We start from the raw sequence: 6,760 nt of genomic DNA, 5'->3' as shown, positions 1-6,760 counted from the left end.
TCTTATGTTTCTTTGCAAAATTAAAGAATATTATAAGTTTAGTTTCATTTTTTGTTAAATTATTGAATATTAAATATAATACACATTACATAAATTAAAAATATTATTTAATATCAAAACGTGTCGAAATCTAACATTTTTTTGAATTAACGTGTCAGAGTGTCGTGTCATATCGTGTCACGTGTCTCGTGTCGATATCGGTGCTACATAGGTCAGATGAGAGATACTGCTTGACATGATTGTCAGGGCCTTACAGATATTTAGATTTGTACCTGACATACTTTATTTTGGGTTGTATATGCCATGTATTTTTTGAGTGCATAGGAGATGTCTATGCCAAGTTGATAATCTGTATATGCTGTTAGTGATGCATGCTCAGGTCTATGTTACTTATTTAATTGCATCTTTTTTGTTTATTTGATGTAATTATTTAAGTAACATCATGGACATTATTTTGAGATAGTATGATATTTAGATAGCTTAGGCCATAGATGGCTGGGCAATATGTTTTATCTATGCTATGGTATGCCTGAGTTATATTAAACTGTCAATCAGGTTGAAATTATCATAGTGGAAATTATCCCCAGTGGTCTAAAATATAGGGAAAATGATGTCCATTTTATTTTAGCCATGGAAGTGAAAAAATTTACAATATATAAGGAAAAAGAGAAAAATTATTCAGTTAGCTTCCACATTAATTAAGTTGAGCATGCTGCGCTTACTATCATATGAATGTTAATTAACCGGCTGCAGACGGGGCGTTACAGATGATCAGCTATTACCTTTTCAGAAAAAGTAACCTATATTGTTTATAATATATTACATGAAGCGTGGGATGTCAGTATGCATTTGCTTATAATAGTAAATTAAAAGCCAAACATAAACGACAATATATTTTAACCTACTCAGTTAAGCTTTTGATGTTGGGTTTTGCTTCGAGAGCGAGTCTTCAGCCAAATTTCATGGATCTTGAGTCAATAGTATCATAGTGAATTTATGTTTCTTCCCTCTACTCTCTCTTATGCTCCTTTTTCGCAGTCTTATTTTCACGCATTATCACTCTTTCACAAATCTCCTCAAAATATTATTGTTTCTATGTCTTCCAAGATCTTCTCTCTTCTATTCCTTCACGTGTGAGTCCTCATTCCAGCCAAGAGATCACACTGATATCTGTTCCTAAAATTTCTCCACTGGCCAAAATCCATCTTCTCCCATTTCTCCACCAACCAAAAGAGTAGGTGAAGAAAAAAAAATACCATACGACAACATGTGTGCTAGAAGAATAGTTTTTTATTCCTCACATCTCTCCACTCTTTTGTTCTTCTTCTCTCTTTTTATCTGTTTTGCTTCAGCTTATTTCAATTTAGATGTCCACGGTGTAACTGCCCATTGTAAACCAGTATTGTTAACATTAATTATGATATTAAGCGCAGTTACAATCACAACAATTCATTTATAAAAATGCGAACAAACTTTTTCATTTATTACGCGAGTATTTAAAATAATAAAAAGCGTAATAATTAAAGCTGTGACCATAACTGTAAACTCTTGCGGAATACTTGTTTAAACTATTTTTATATCTTGTTTTACTCAATACAAGACACTAAAGGGTTCCCATAAATCCACTTAGCTAATTTCTCGATTTTACGTTCTCCACCCATCCGAACATGGTTCGATTATTATTTTTCTGCGGGCTCACTGCCCAAAACCAGCCCTTCATCTTTAGCTATTTTTTTTCTTACTTAAATACCTTTCCAATGAGCCATCACACTAGTCATTTCGATCTCGTTTGCTCTGGATATCGCCGTTTGAAGTTGGACATGCAAAACTGCCAACCAACCCCAAAATAGCTCCAAACATCCTTCACTCCACGAATTACTGCAGAACATCCACTCTACCAATTGCTCTCAAATTTTTATAAAACAAACTAGACACCTCAAGCTTCAATTAGATATATCATACACTTAGTTTGATCAAGAAATGAAGCGGGAATTAATTTCCCAAAACTGCCAGAAACAGCCCCTGCATAGGTGCGTTCTGGACAGTCTGTGTTCACAGGTTTTTACAGCGATGCGTGCAACCCAGAAATTACTCAGATTTTAAAACAATGTAGGGGACATCTCAAGCTTTAAAATGGAGTATGGCATGTCCCTATCGGACCTTTGTGGAGGGAGATATGCTCTCCCGAAGTTCGTCTAAATTCTGCCAATTCTACAGAAAATTCGCCAGAGTTTCCTTTGTTTTCCCTAAAATCCCCAAATTTGTAATTGCTTTCTAATACCTCAAATGTACCTAATAACGAATGGGTGGCACACACAAGGACCAAAAATTCCTTGTGGCACTTACAACCCAACTCAGTTTATAGTTATTACACAATTTATACCATATGGCTCACTTTATAAATCCTTAACTTGTTTCAATCACCAATGTCCATTTACATGCAATTTCTCAACATACAAAAAATTATAATCCTAAAATAGGCCTAAAGCCCTTCCATCATATTACATCATGTATCCATTGCACAATTACAACATTTCACTTACATATTAAAACTTATAACTTCATAACTTTAATTACAACTTGAAACATAAAGCTTAAAAGACATATACAACTAGACTTAAGCAAAATGACATGAACAAATATGACTATGAAACTCATCCTACATACATATGGGATGTTCATGCCCTAAGTCTAGCCTAGACCAAATGGCCATCAAAATGCAAAAGTGCAAGTCCTCCAATGACTCATCCTACGGGCTTCTTGCTGGCCGCTCCCGTGCCACTGCTACCTCCTGAAATAAAGCCCCCAAGACGGGGTGAGATATACGAATATATATCAGTAACTCAGACGTTCTGGAGAAAACTCCGCCCAATGGCTCACTTCGATGCATATAAATAATATAAAATAATCACTTTTCAAAACAGGATAAAGCAAGGGATTTATAGAAACTGGGGAATATAGGAATACAAAATACGACGAAGCGGGAATGGAAGCTACTAATACCACGCAACGTCCTCGGCATATAAGCCTATGAGTCTCATCCAAGGCGTGTTCCAAGAACAACTAACCAAGGTACACCTCCCATCCGCATACACCCGAGACTTCCTAGTGTGCTCCTATCCATATCACACACTACGACCTTGGGTCAACTGGAACTCCCTCTCGGAGACCTATCTAGTGGAAGTCTGAAACGCCCGAAGGCAAAAACTGTCTACTGGCCAGAGACTCAGTACCAATGTACCAACATACATCTACATGCATGATCATGTTATTCTACACTACTCATATACGTTTCCTACCATCACCCTCAACGGGTATGGTGGAACACACAAGGGGAACAAGCTCCAGTACCAAGAGGTTACCTCAATGAGCCTCTTCACTTAGCTCCACAGAATATACTCTCCGAGCTCGCTACTCAACAGAATGCCTACACAGACGACATTCCCAATTACTTAAAACTCATATGAATACATGCCATTATCAATTATATAGCATGATTCCAATCACTTACCTCAATCCCACTTGGTCCAGGATCAAGGGCAATCCACCGACTCACGGTTCGGTGTTCAAATCGATGTACGACAACCTACCACACCATGTACGAATCATCAGTACATGGCAGTTCGATCAAAATACAAAAATCACCCCTACACCTTGTAGGTTCGGCCTTCTTAGCCTTATTTCACATTTTTTTTCTAAATTTTCTTTCTCATTTTATTATACATCCTTAGGTTGCCAAAAGGCTATACCAAGTGCCGTTTTTTATTTTACGTCTTTTAAACGTCGTTTTGTCTAATATTTCGCTCTAGGATCCTTTATGACTTTCAACACCATCAATCATTTTTCATTGATTCTCCAACCTTCAAACCACCACACAACCCATCTAATTACCATTTACCACATGATACCTCATCCAAGCAATAACAACAAAATCAAATTCCTAAAATTCCCTAAATGGCCGAATTGTAACATATGCAATTCCCAAGGATTTTCACTCAATTTTAACCACCCCACACCTCATACAATCCCATTATATCAACATATAATCATACAACAACTCACCAATCGAATTCTACACATTTTCAAAACTCAATGTCATGACAACCTCAAAATTTTCTAAGTTATGAAACCATATTTTTCACCAATAATTTTCATTGCATTTCTAGCTCTAACACATCATTCTAAGACATTATCATCTAATACACATTTTGCATTAGAGCTCTCTAACAACACAAATCACCAAATCCCCCTTTAGGGTTCATGAAATCAATCCAACAATTAAACCATCAAAAGTCTTGAAACTTACCCACAAATAAGTCACCAAGGCTCCACCAATTGATCCCTAAAGAAAGCTTGAGAAACAACCACAAAAACTCCAACTTTCTCCCAAAATTCGTGGCTGGAATCTCACTTTGTCTCACAATTGAGAGGATTTCAAGGCTAATGGGTACCACCAATGTGTTTGGAAGGTGATTTCCAACAAAATTAACACAAAAATCGCTTGATTTGGTTAAGTATTGGTGAAGTTATGGTCAAATAAAAAAAATGAAAATGGAAGGGGAGGGGGAGGGCTGTTACGGTTTCAGCAAAAGGAAGGGGATGGAGAGATGATTAATAATGGAGCTTAGGTGGCTTAAGTGATTTTAAGTGAGGTGGGTCCCACTACCACCTCACGCGATTTAAAACTAATCCGAATTTCCCACCGATCCCACTAAACGTCCACAAATTCAAAACCTATTTAGAAACTCTAATTTTTAACATTAACCATTGTCTTTTAATTATACTTGATCAGATGAATCCGGAGTTTTCTGGTCGTTCGGGAAAAATGTTGTTTTAAGTTGTTGCGCGCGCCGTTGGCACGCTTCCCCAAACTAACTTATTTCCATGAAATTTCATCAGAAATTATATTTCCTAGCTCTATGAATCTTTTATAACTTATTTTCAAACCTAGAGCTCAAAACTCACTCGACACTTTTTACGGTGCAATCGTACCGTGGTATTTCGACCCGGTAAAAACACTATTCACTGAATTTTCTGAGACTTGCCTAACCACTCAATTTTTCGTTCTGAATCCATTTCCAAGATTATTTTTACCATCTGAGACCTCGTACTCAATTTTTATCTTTCTAGGGTTGCGTGTTGGCTAATTACCATTTTGCCCTTTCTTTGTATTTTGGCCTAATCTTCAGGATTTTCACTAATCCTTCACTTAATTACTCATTTAATATTTTAATACTTAATTTAGAATTGAGAGGTGCTATATTCACCCCTCCTTTTAGAATTTTGTCCGCAAATTAACTCATACATGTTCGCTAACTCAGAATACAGCCGGAGAATCTCATCCTCCAGTTCCCAAGTAGCCTCCTCAGGTGTATGTCCTTCCCACTGAATCTTTAACATTGGAATAACTTTGCTTCTAAGCTTCTTTTCACTGCGGTCGAGAACATCAATAGGACCTACGGGAGTCTTTAAATTCTCCCGAATTTCAATATCATCTGGTATCACCACATGTGATTCATCCAGAATATAATGCGTTACCTCCCAATCCTGACCGATGAGTGCTTGTATCTTAGCCACTATACGAGGCTGACAAGCTGCATTGCAATCAGCAAGCAAAGAGAATACTTCAGAAGCATCTCCTTCTAGTTCCACCTTCTTAAATCCCAGTTGCCAAACCAATTCCAGACCTTTTAGAGTTCCCCAAAGCTCCGCCATTAAAGGAGTGCAAGCACCAATATGATACTCAAAGCCTCCCAACCAAGAGCCATCATCAGATCTGATAATCCCACCACAAGCAGCCACCTCAGTATTCCTTTCAACTTCCCCATCAATATTAATCTTCACCCAATTTAACCTTGGAGGTTTCCATAAACTCATACGAGTTGGATGAATGCTAGTAGTAGCCATAGCCTTCCTACCCATGCAGTTACGAACTTCCTCTATATACATAGCAATTATGTGCGTTCCATGGGTTGGATGCTTGAAGTTAGTATCATGGATACTTTTGTTCCTCCATCCCCAAATGAACCAACAAGAGATAAAAAAGACATCATGCCAATCATCTGAATTACTTTGATTCCAAGCTTTTGAGATATTATTTTCAACCCAATCTCTAAGATCCAAGCTGTAGAATAAGCTTTGCCGATTAGCTGAAACCATAGAATTCCAAACACTTCTAGCATGCTTACAATCTCTTAGAGCATGGAGATTTGTTTCCAACTCACCAGGACACATTTTACAATGACCAGATTCCCCACTCCATCTAGATGTGCGGTCTTTAGTAAGAAGGCGGCCATGCATTATGATCCACATACAAGATTTAACACGTTGAGGCCCATGCCATTTCCATATGGTAGTCCAAGAATTTTTCAACGGCATGAGAGGGAAACCAAGCATGTTATAATACGCGATTTTAACTAAAGAGCAGCCAACCTTTTGATTTCTCCAAATAATGTGGTCATTTCCATCCGATGCGCTAGGAATGAGAGCAGTTTTGATCCTTGCAACAGCTTGATCATTGAGATATTGACGAATATAGGGAAAGTTCCATTGACCAGTATTGCTGTTCACGAAGGCACTAACAGGGAGATTCAACTCCAAACCAGTTGGAGTACGAGTAGCCAGAGAGGCAAGACACTCAGTTAAACCCAACCAATTGTCTGTCCAAAATAATGCATCATTACCGTCTCCAATCTCCCATTGCATTGCTTGAAGAAAAGATGGCCAAACACTACACAGATTTTTCCAGAAGTATGAGTCA

Source organism: Gastrolobium bilobum, unplaced genomic scaffold (assembly GCF_033153095.1).
Source record: "Gastrolobium bilobum isolate Gb01-03AN ecotype WA unplaced genomic scaffold, APGP_CSIRO_Gbil_v1 utg31796, whole genome shotgun sequence".
Lineage (NCBI taxonomy): Eukaryota > Viridiplantae > Streptophyta > Magnoliopsida > Fabales > Fabaceae > Gastrolobium > Gastrolobium bilobum.
This window is presented reverse-complemented; position numbering follows the sequence as displayed.